General features: G+C 45.2%; 1 pseudogene; it reads left to right on the plus strand.

Annotated features, from left to right (window-relative positions):
* Nucleotides 1–295: 295 nt before the first annotated feature.
* Nucleotides 296–2,420, plus strand: LOC116098872 (annotated as a pseudogene).
* Nucleotides 2,421–11,367: the final 8,947 nt, after the last annotated feature.

The following is an 11,367-nucleotide window of genomic DNA, read 5'->3' on the forward strand; positions in this document are numbered from 1 at the left end:
GGTAGTGTCAACATATCCTTAAATAGGGAGTCTTGGCTCAAAATCCTGGGTCTACCACTTAGGTTCTGGTACAAGTTTGATAAATCTCTGTGTTTGAGCTTTCTCATGTATAAGATGGAAATAAAAAATATTTTAGGAGCGGCCGGCAGGCGGCGCGCAGCTCGCGGCACCTGCGCTCTGCGCCCCTCCCGCTTGCAGCGCCAGCTCCGCGGGTCGGCCACCAGGGTCCGGTGCAGCCCAGGAGCGGCGGGTACCGTGCACGCTGTGCCGCGGACCAATCCCTACCGGAGCAGTGATGCCAGGCACCTCAAGACAGTCGGGTGGGGAGGGGCAGCCCTGCTCTCGCTGCATCAGGAAGACCAAGAGAATGTCAACTCCAGGAAACTGGCGCCAGCCCAGCAGCGACCGGCGCAGGCGGTGCTGAAGGCTGGGAACGTGCGGGAACCCGCGCCGCACATGTCGCTGCTGTTCCTGCATGGAAAGCAGTCAGTAAGCAGCCTGCCTTCACCATTCACGTGGATGAAGCAGAAGAGACGCAGCAGAGGCCAGCTGAGCTTAAAGAAGCACAATGTGAATATGCCCTGGCTTTTAATGCAGTTGTCTCTTTACCTGGAGCAAGAAGACCACGGACACCTCTTGATTATCCAATGGATAATAGTTTTGAATCACCACATGCTGTGGATATGTCTATTGTCTTAGAAGACAAAAAGCTAGTGAGTGTTAATGACTACGGAGAAGATATTTACATACCTTAGGGAAATGGAGGTTCCGTGTAAGCCTACAGTGGGTTCTATGAAGAGGCAGCCAGACATCACTAACAGTATGTGGACCATCCTTGTGGACTGGCTAGTTGAAATGGAGAAGAATATAAACTACAGAATGAGACCCTGCATTTGGCTGTGAACTACATGGATAGATTCCTCTCCTCCATGTCTGTGTTAAGAGGAAAGCTTCAGCTTGTGAGCACGGCTGCCATGCTGCTAGCTTCGAAGTTTGAAGAAGTATACCTCCCAGGAGTAGCAGCGTTTGTGTACATTACAGACGATACCTGCCACACCCACTTGTCTACTCCAGTCATATCTGAATTATTGGGGATAAAAGCCTGATTAGGAATGAGAGGTGTTATGGCCCCAAAAGGGAGCTTGTGCCTCCTGGGTATTCAGACAGTCGCTGGCATCTCCTAACTCAGATGTGTGTTCCAGATTAGTCTTTCCAATCGTCAACACGCCCTCATATTTAGGCATAAAAGGTACCCCAAGAAATGATTCCTTAATGGCTAAGATTGGGCATTGTTTCCTGGCCAGCACAATGTTTCCAACCTATTCTAATTCAATTCCAGGCTGTCCTCAGCTTGGAATTTCACTCAAGGAATCTGCCTTGCCAGACAGATTTTCCTCAGAACTAGCAACAGAGGTCAGGCACATTCCTCAGGGCAGTCCCACAGAAGAAAGAACTGCTATATACTAGAGAATAATCAAAGGGCTTCCCTCACTCAAGGACATAAGTTAGAACTGTTAGGTAGGAACTTCCCAGTGCTTGCCTCTAGCAAGACCCAGAGAATTAGCAGGAAATGCTAGATCAGAACTTCCTGGTCCTTGCCTCCGGCAGAACCACAGAATTAGCATAGGAATACCAAAATAGTCCCAGCAGGCAGGGCTCCACTGCTCTTCTGCCTGCTTCACACCTGGCTACCAGACCCTATCGACCTTGATGTGGGGGTTACTTACCTACATGACCTCAGTCTTGCACCTCTTGCCATAACCCCCGACCACCTACGTGACTCTTGTCGTCTTCCCTGCTTGCTGTATGCTATTTAAGGCTGAATTTCACCTTGTACAAGTACATTCAGATTCACCACACCCTTGTGTTGAGTTTGTCTGTCATCCTCCGATTTATTGCCCACCTGACCAGAATTCTCATCCCATGGAAATTGGGGTACCCATAACGAACCCGGTCCATGGCAGATACCTATTCCAAGAAGCAGGTTCTGAGAATGGAGTGGTTCTGAGAATGGGGAATCTCGGGTTTAAAGTCCTTGCTTTTGACTTGGCTGCACCAACAGTAAATTAGTTCCCTACCCAGTACTTCCTGCACCTGCAGCCTGCAAACTGCAAGGTCGAAAGCTTAGCAATGTTTTTGGGAGAATTAAGTTTGATAGATGCTGACCCATACCTCAAGCACTTGCTGCCACTTAATGCTGGAGCTGCCTTTCACTTAGCTCTCTACACAGTCACAGGACAAAATTGGCCTGAGTCATTGGTACAACAGACTGGATACACCCTAGAAAGTCTTAAGCCTTGTCTTGTGGGCCTTCACCAGACCTACCTCAGCATGCCCAACAGTCAATAAGGGGAAAGCACAAGCATTCAAAATACCACAGTGTTTATCTTCTCACCTCACCAGAGACACTAAATGTGTGAGAGCGAAAGACTGCCCGCCTTTGCTTGAAATAGGAGTACTCAGAGTTCATGCTGTACAGTTTTTAAATCTTGGGTTTAAATTTCACATTCATTTCTGAATGTAGATGGTATATACAAATTATGGTATCCAGTGCTTTTAAAATGGTTTTAGCCAGGCAATGGTGGCACACACCTTTAATCTCGGCACTTGGGAGGCAGAGGCAGGTAGATTTCTGAGTTTGAGGCCAGCCTGGTCTACAGAGTGAGTTCCTGGACAGCCAGGGCTACACAGAGAAACCCTGTTTCAAAACAACAACAACAACAAAAAATTGTTTTAATTTGTATATCTTTTGTACACGTGTCTATTTTAGATATTTGGATAATTTTAATTGGTTTGTTAACTAACATTGATGCTGCCAACTGTCAGGATAATAAGAATAAATTGGCTTGGAAATCTTTTTTTTGTTTGTTTTTGTTTTTGTTTTTTTGAGACAGGGTTTCTCTGTGTAGCCCTGGCTGTCCTGGAACTCACTCTGTAGACCAGGCTGGCCTCAAACTCAGAAATCTACCTGCCTCTGTCTCCCAAGTGCTGGGATTAAAGGCATGCACTGCCACCGTCCGGCTGATTTGGAAATCTTAAAAAAATATTTTAGGATGATTGTGAGGTATTAATATGTGCACAGTGCTCAACCAGTACTTGGTAGTTATTTATTTATTTTTGCTTAATGTAGGCATAATGTTACTGAGCACTGTATAAAGATTATCCTTGTATTATTCAAAGGCTGATTTTTCTGCCCCCATGTCTGGCTGTAATCGAGTCATGGCATAGTAATGCTTATTCTAAGTATCTCCTGTTGTGTAAGCATTGCTCTGCATTTATTTTCTGATTTGTCCATAAAAGCTGGTCAGTCAATGACTGAGCAGGGGAGAGAATGGAGCTGGACTTCCAATTCCAGTGAGGGGAAGAGAGGAAAAGGAGAACAGAATTCACTAAATTGAAAGGGTCCAAGAGCCATCAGGAGAACACACTCGGAGCAGAGAGAGCCAGACCAATACTAAAATACAAATATCTCAGAGAGTTTGGCTGAAAGATGACTAATTAGTTTAGAGGATTAGAATGGATTAATCATTGATCAGTTATTGTGCCATAAAGCTTTCCAAATAAATCTATGGTCTCTGCCTCATTTATTTGGGAGTTGAAGAAAAAAGTATAACTATTAAAATTGCTCTAACAGCTTAATGATGCGGAAATATAGTCCTTAGGCCAATCGTTTTGGGCAAATTTAAAACTGTTTCTTCTTTTTCTTTTCTTTCTTTGAGATTTATTTATTTATTTTATGCATATGAATACACAACCATTGCTGTCTTCAGACACACAAGAAGAGGGTATCAGATCCCATTACAGATGGTTGTGAGTCACCATGTGGTTGCTGGGAATTGAACTCAGGACCTCTGTAAGAGCAGTTGGTGCCCTTAACTGCTGAGCCACTCTCTAGCCCTCTCTTTTCTTTTCTTTTCTTTTCTTTTCTTTTCTTTTCTTTTCTTTTCTTTTCTTTTCTTTCTTTCTTTCTTTCTTTCTTTCTTTCTTTCTTTCTTTCCTTCATTCTTTCCTTCCTTCCTTCCTTCCTTCCTTTCTCTTCCTATCTGAGAGAGACACAAATCAGTATTTGTAATTTATGTGTGAGAATGTTGATTTTTTTTTAAAGAGCTCTCTGAAGCAGAAACTTCTAGTTCTTTGGAAAGTCAGTTATGTCAAATGATGTTTGCGGGACATACAGGTGAAAGGATGTCTTGCTAAAGCAAACAAGTGAAAGAATATTTTTCTGAAGCAGACACAGGTGAAAGGATGTTTTAGTATAGCAAATACAAGAAAGGATGCTTGATGAAGGAGTACAAATATGACCCCACAGACAGTGGAGAGACCAGCACTGAGCATTGGTTTGGTTTGCTCCACCTTGCTATTCTTCATTAATGACACACATGTATTGGTTCGTCTTACATAGCATTGTTGAGCTCAACTTGTGGTTAATAACACCACTGAAAGAAACTCGCCCAAGAACTTCTCGTGAAGTTCCTGCAGCAGCTTGTCGCAGCCTCACTTTAGGCCAGTTGGCAAACCTGGCAGTTTCTTCAGGACTGAGCTACAGTTTCTGGTTTGTGCCTGGTGTCTGCCTGCCAGGAGGACTAGACTGTAGCTGCCAGTTCGTGTGTGGTATCTGTGTGCCTAGAGGACTGGTCTGCAGCTGCTGAGTCCTATTTGGTGTTTGCTACAGGACTGAACTGCTGAGAGAGAAGATTGAGCTAGCCCCCAAAGAACTTCTCCCATATCCTAATAACTTTTCTCTTCCACTACCTCTGCAGGGTGGTAGGCTAGAGGAGAGGTTGAACCCTTATTAAAAGTAGATTGCAAAAAAATTATTCCTACAGTTTTCTCTCTCTCTCTCTCTCTCTCTCTCTCTCTCTCTCTCTCTCTCTCTGATGTATATCGCACACAGAGACCAGAAGAGAGCATCAGATGAATTGGAGCTAGGGTCATAGGCAGTTGTGAACAACTCAGTGTGAGTACAGAGAACCAAATTTAAGTCCTCTACATGAGAAGTACATGCTCTTAACCTCTGAGCTATCTTTTTAGCTCTTAATAGGGGACTTTTTTTTCTTTATTTTATATATGTGATTACAGTGTTGCTATCTTCAGACATACCAGAAATGCGTATCATATCTCATTACAGATGGTTGTGAGCCACCATGTGGTTGCTGGGAATTGAACTCAAGACCTCTGGAAGAGCAGTCAGTGCTCTTAACTGCTGAGCCATCTCTCCAGCCCAATAGGGTACTTTTTAATGGTACAATATAGTCAGTCAGTGGTCCAAGAACTAAGATGACCATGCCCATGCCTTCCAGATGTCAGTATTCCAGATCCTCAGAAACATGTCAGTATTTGAACACCTGTTAGATGATACGAGGAAACAGAGGCAATTACCCTGTGTAATTACCTTTGATAGATTTGGCCCGCAGCGGCGCGTCCACAGACACCAGATACAAGCAGCTCTGTGTTTTTGGAAGTTTAATTAGGAGGGGAGGGGGGAGTGAGGACCGCGGCGTGTGAAGGGAGAGAGAGAGGAGAGAGAGAGAGAGAAAGATGGGGGAAACTACCCACTATATATATGTCCCGTGACGTAGCAGTCCAGGTAAAGGTGGGAGCTAAACCCAATGAATTCTGGGAATATGGTCGCCGTTGCCCTGGTGACAGGTCTGTGGACCCGCCCACATATCTGTAGCAGGCAGGTTCTGGATGCTAACAACCTTAAACAGGGTAATTGCCTCTGTCTCCGGAGTGTTGCATGATTAAGAGATGTCTGGTCAGTTTTGGGGTTTTAGAATATACGAATGTTTTCTCTGTGTTTACACATGACTAAAGAGTGCTAATATTTTGTCTTAATCCATCACAACCACATAGTAACTTATCTGATGTAAGCATTCCATGTGATGATTTGTTTTAAGCAGGCCACTGACATGCCCACTCGTCTACACCAGTCATGTCTACAGTATCAGGAGTAAAAGCCTGATCAAGGACAAGAGTTGTTGTGGTCCCAAAAGGGAGCTTGTGCCTCCTGGGTAAACAGACAGTCGCTGGTATCTCCTAACTCAGAAGCGTTCCAGATTAGTCTTTCCAATCGTCAAGACGCCCTCTTATTTAGGCATAAGGGTACCCCAAGAAATGATTCGTAAATGGCTAAGATTGGGCATTGTTTCCTGGCCAGCACAAAATTTCCAACCTTTCCTAGTTTAATACCAAGCTGTCCTTATTTTGGAATTTCTCTCAAGGAATCTGCCTTGCAAGACAGGTTTTCCTCATCGCTAGCAACAGAGGTCAAGCACATTCTTTAGGGCAGTCCCACAGAAGAAAGAACTGTTATATATTAGAGAATAATCAAAGGGCTTCCACTCAAGGACATTAGCTAGAAGTGTTAGGTCAGAACTCCCCACTGCTTGCCTCCAGCAGAACCAGAGAATTAGCATAGGAATGCCAAATTAGCCCCAGCTTCCGCCCCCTTCACAATTGGATGCGTGATCTTGGTCAGTAAGATCACTGACCTTGATGTGACTGTCACCTGCCTACGTGACTCTTGTCATCTGCCCTGCTTTCTGTATACCATATAAACCTGCTTTTCACTTTGTATAGGAAGGGCTCGCAGGAGGACTCGCACCTGGGGACTCACGCTGCCGGGACTGGCTCTCTGACTAGAACCAGAACTTAGATGGATTAGGACTCAGATTCATGCAGTCTGCAGTCCCCCAGGCCCAGAGTGATTGGGCCCGGGGGGGGGGGGGGGGGGGGGGGGGGGGGATGCAACACCAGTCCAGAGGAGATAGCTGCTGCTTTAGACCCGGTGTGTTTTAGATGGCCTCAGATGTACCTTAACCACTGAGCTGCAATGAGTCTTTTGCAATGACTGAGTCTTTTGCAATGACTGTAAAAGTCTGGTGCCATTTTTAAGAAATACATTCAGATCCTGTACTTCATGTGTTGTCTCTGCCCTCATTTTTTCGCCTACGCCTTGTCGACCTGACAAGGACCCAGTTTCTCTCGCGGGTTGAGGGAGGCCCAGATCGGCCGGCCTGCGGCAGTCTACCAAGGTTTAATTGTGAGTTCCAAGTCAGCCAAGGCTACATAGCGAGTGAGACTTTATCTCAAACAAGAACAACAGAGAACTCACAAACAAACAACTCCCCCCCACAGCTGAAACAGAGGCTCATAAGGAAAATGAGAGCATTCCCAAGGGCTCCTGACAGAGCATGTGTAGTACAAGATCTACATTCTGGTCTGGGGAGATGCTCAGTGGGGAAAAGCATGTGCTGTGCAAGCATGAGGACATGAGTTTGGATCCCTAGAGCCCATGCAAAGCTGAACGTGGTATCTTTTTTTTTTCTCTTTTTTATTGGATATTTTCTTTATTTAAATTTCAAATATTTTCCCCTTTCCAAGTCTCCCCTTTGGAAACCTCATCCCATCCCTCCCCCTTGCCTCTATGAGGTTGCTCCCCCCTCAGTCCTGTCTTCCTACCCTGGCATTCCCCTACACTGGGACATCAAGTACCCTCAGGCCCAAGGGCCTCTCTTCCCATTGATGGCCAACAAGGCCATCCTCTACCACTTATGAGGCCAGAGCCATGGGTCACTCCATGTGTACTCTTTGGTTGGTGGTCCAGTCCCCAGGAGCTCTGGGGAGGGGGAGTTCTGGCCAGGTGACACTGTTGCTCCACCCATAGAGCTGCAAACCCCCTCAGCTCCTTCAGTCCCTTCTCCAAATGTGGTGTCTTGTGTCTGTAATCTCTGTGCTCCTAAAGCCTGATGGGAGGGGAAGACAGGAGAGGCTGGGCCAGCCTGCTAGCAGCAAGTAATCAATGATGGAAGAGGCCCTGTGTCAAACAAGGTGGAGGACTAGGACTGACACCTGAGATTAAACAGGCAGGGTGGCGGTGGTGGTGGTGTGTGAATGGTAGCTGAGGAATGACATCTGAGGTTGTTCCTTGGCCTCCACATACACATACACACACACACACACACACACACACACACACACACAGAGAGAGAGAGAGAGAGAGAGAGAGAGAGAGAGAGAGAGAGAGAGAGAGAGAAAGGAAGAATAATATCTGAGTTTGTTCCTTGGCTTACACACATACGCACACACAGAGGAGGAATGACATCTGAGGTTGTTCCTCAGCCTTCACACACACATACAAAAGCTTGCTTTAGCATAGGAGTTGGCCAATGATGATGATGATGACAATGATAATGTTTTTGTTTTTTTGAGACAAGGTCTTGCTATATAGACTGCACTGTTTTTGAAGCTCAGGCTGGACTTTGATTTGAAATTCTCCTGCCTCAGCCTCCCAAATGCTGGAATCACAGGCATATGTGACCATACAGTTTTTTATGGAACTTATTTGAATGGAAAGTAGAAAAGGAAAAGACAGTTGCTTTTGCCATGATAATTTATGAATCTTGTCTCAGAGTAGACCATATTTAAGACTATATACTTAGTAGGATATAATAATTCCTGAAAGTAAGAGGGAAAAAAAAAAGCAAGACATAGTGCTTGGTAGTTGCATCAGTAAACTCCCAGGGGTGTTGATGTCTACATTCTCACTGCTGTTATTATTTGTCAAAAAAGTATCAGTATGAGCTCTCTCTCTCTCTCTCTCTCTCTCTCTCTCTCTCTCTCTCTCTCTTTCTCTCTGTCTCTTCCTGAGACAGGATTTCTCTGTGTAGCCTTGGCTGTCCTAGGACCTGTCTGTAGACCAGGCTGGTCTTGAACTCACAGAGCTCCACTTGCCTAAGCCTCCTGAGCACTCGGATCAAAGGTGTGTGCCACCACAATATCTAAAGAAGTATCCCTTAATTACAGCAGTGTGCAGTTAAAGGGGGTTGGAGGTCTCACTTGGCTCTAGATTTATCAAAACCAATCACACGTGCAGCTCTGAAAAAGCAAGGATGTAGAGCGTCTTGCACTCATTGCTGGTTACCTTTCTCCCTAGGCAGAGCAAAGAGAGTTGGAAGATGTTGCAAAGACAGTCCCTAGATGGGAGAAGACTGAAACGATATTCCACAGGAACAGTAGAGAATTAGGACGTCGTATATCAACATACGAAGTGTGACTTTGTATATAAAATGATAGTCACACATTTTCCCCTTACAGAATGCATTGCCCTTGCACCATGACACTGATCCTCTTCGCAGAAGACTATCAGTTTCTCTCCATGCTTTAATCTGGGCTTCTCTGTGATGGTTTTGGACAACCATCACAGTTTCAGTTCTTAGTTGAGGGTTTTAAGAATCCTGAAGAGGGAGCTGGAGAGATGGCTCAGCGGTTAAGAGCGCTGACTGCTCTTCCTAGAGGTCCTGAGTTCAATTCCCAGCAACCACATGGTGACTCACAGCCATCTGTAATGGGATCTGATGCCCTCTTCTGGTATTTCTGAAGAGAGTGACAGGCTACTCACATAAAATAAATAAATAAACAAACAAACAAATAAATAAATAAATCTTAAAAAAAAAAAATCCTGAAGAGGCTGGGCAGAAGAGGCACACGCCTTTAATCCCAGCACTTGGGAGCCAGAGGCAGGTGGATTTCTGAGTTCCAGGCCAGCCTGGTCTACAGAGTGAGTTCCAGGACAGCCAGGGCTACACAGAGAAACTCTGTCTGGAAAACCAGAAAAGAAAAAAAAAAGAGACTTGAAGGGTTTCTGCTCTTTCTTTCTATTTTGTCACTACCAGAAAAGAAACCAAGATTCCTTGCTGATTGGTCATTACGTGGAGAGGAAAGATAAACTGACAACAGGGACAGGCACCAGACAGGTGGTTGAGGCCATCTTACGTGAGCCCCCAGGAGGCCTACCAATGACTTCAGGAGTAAGAGTCAGTCCATGGAAAACCAACAAAAGAGCCACACACAACTGGGCTCTGCTTTGAAGCTCAGAACTGAAAAACAGCTAACATAGAGGCCAAGGAGGGGAACTTCCTGATGACTTGGAGCCTAAAGGATGGAGCCAAGATGTGGATGGTGCAGGAAGTCAGACTTCTTTTTCAATGATGGAAAATTTTTAAGTGAATTTTCCTAAAGGTGAAATAAACTTTGCTTAAAAATGTTTATTAGATATGGAGGAGGTTCTGGTTTGTCTGTTTAGCTGACAGAATGAACTTAGACGTAAGGAATGAGGAAGGGAGTTTGGATTCAGTCTTCTTTGCATCCTTCCTGCCCTTACAGGTGTGGAGTTTTGAAAATGTGTGTACAGAGATTTGGCTGGAAGTTCTGAACATGATTGTTTTTTAGTACTCACAAATAGTGACAACTTTAACATTTGTCTACAAAATTTACAGCAACATCTGTTTATTGAAAACATCTGTGTCAGCTGCTTGTTTTTGAACATTTGGATAATAAAAAGGCAGAGTTTAGACTTAATAAACTTGTCTTCTGAGTTTTTTAGAATCTCACAAATTCTTGCCCAGAGTAGTGGTGTTCTATTTAACCCTAGTACCTAGTAGGTAGTGGCAGAGGCAGGAGGATCTCTGTGAGTTCAATGCCTGCCAGATCTACACAGTGAGATCCTGTCACAGAACAAATTTTTTATTTCTTGGAGAAATAGTATTAATAGTGGATTGAGTTTGTGCAGCTGGTGATCAGGAGGACCTGAGGACCAGGGCACCAGAGGTCACAGAGGCCATGGGTATAGCCCCAGGCCAAGGCTGTGGAGTGGATGAAGGCAAAGCTGCTGACAGAGAATGGATCTCTCCGCTGTGTCACCTGGTCAAGGATGTGATGATCAAGTCTCCAGGGGAAATCGACCTGTACTTCCTGCCAGCCAAAGAGTTTAAGATCATTGTTTTTTTTTTCCCCTCCCTGGAGCAACTCTAAAAAATGAGATTGTAAAGATCTCCCTAGTGAAGATACAGGCTTGGACTGGTCAGTGTACCAGGTTCAGGACTTCATCCCCTAGGGCTACATCAGTCAGGTTGCTCCTGCTCTTAAGCTCTGTGAGGAGGTAGGCTCTGCCATCCAAGGGAGCCATCATTTTGGCCTGGCTCTCCATTATCCTTGTGTAGAGAGTCGCTGGGGAAGAAGATTGTTAAGCCGTGCAAGGTGATAGGCTCTGCTGGTGTGCTTCATCTCTGCTGCCAGAAGCCCTGGCATCTCTCTGACTCTGTGCCCAAGAAGCTGCTGCTGAGATTGATGACTTACACATCAGGAAGAGGTGGCATGCTATTCTGGACAACTTTGCCACGGTCACTTTTGAGTCACATGTAAAACCTATAGCTACCTGGTCTCACCCCCCACCCCAATCCTACTCCCTCATCTCAGGAAAAAGTCCATGTTCATCAAGTCTTCCTTTCAAGGATCAACCTGTCACCTTAAGAAAGCCTGTCAGAGTCTCCCTCCTTCAGAGGACCCAGGCTCCAGCTGGGTCTA

This window comes from Mastomys coucha, unplaced genomic scaffold (genome assembly GCF_008632895.1).
Source record: "Mastomys coucha isolate ucsf_1 unplaced genomic scaffold, UCSF_Mcou_1 pScaffold20, whole genome shotgun sequence".
Taxonomy (NCBI): domain Eukaryota; kingdom Metazoa; phylum Chordata; class Mammalia; order Rodentia; family Muridae; genus Mastomys; species Mastomys coucha.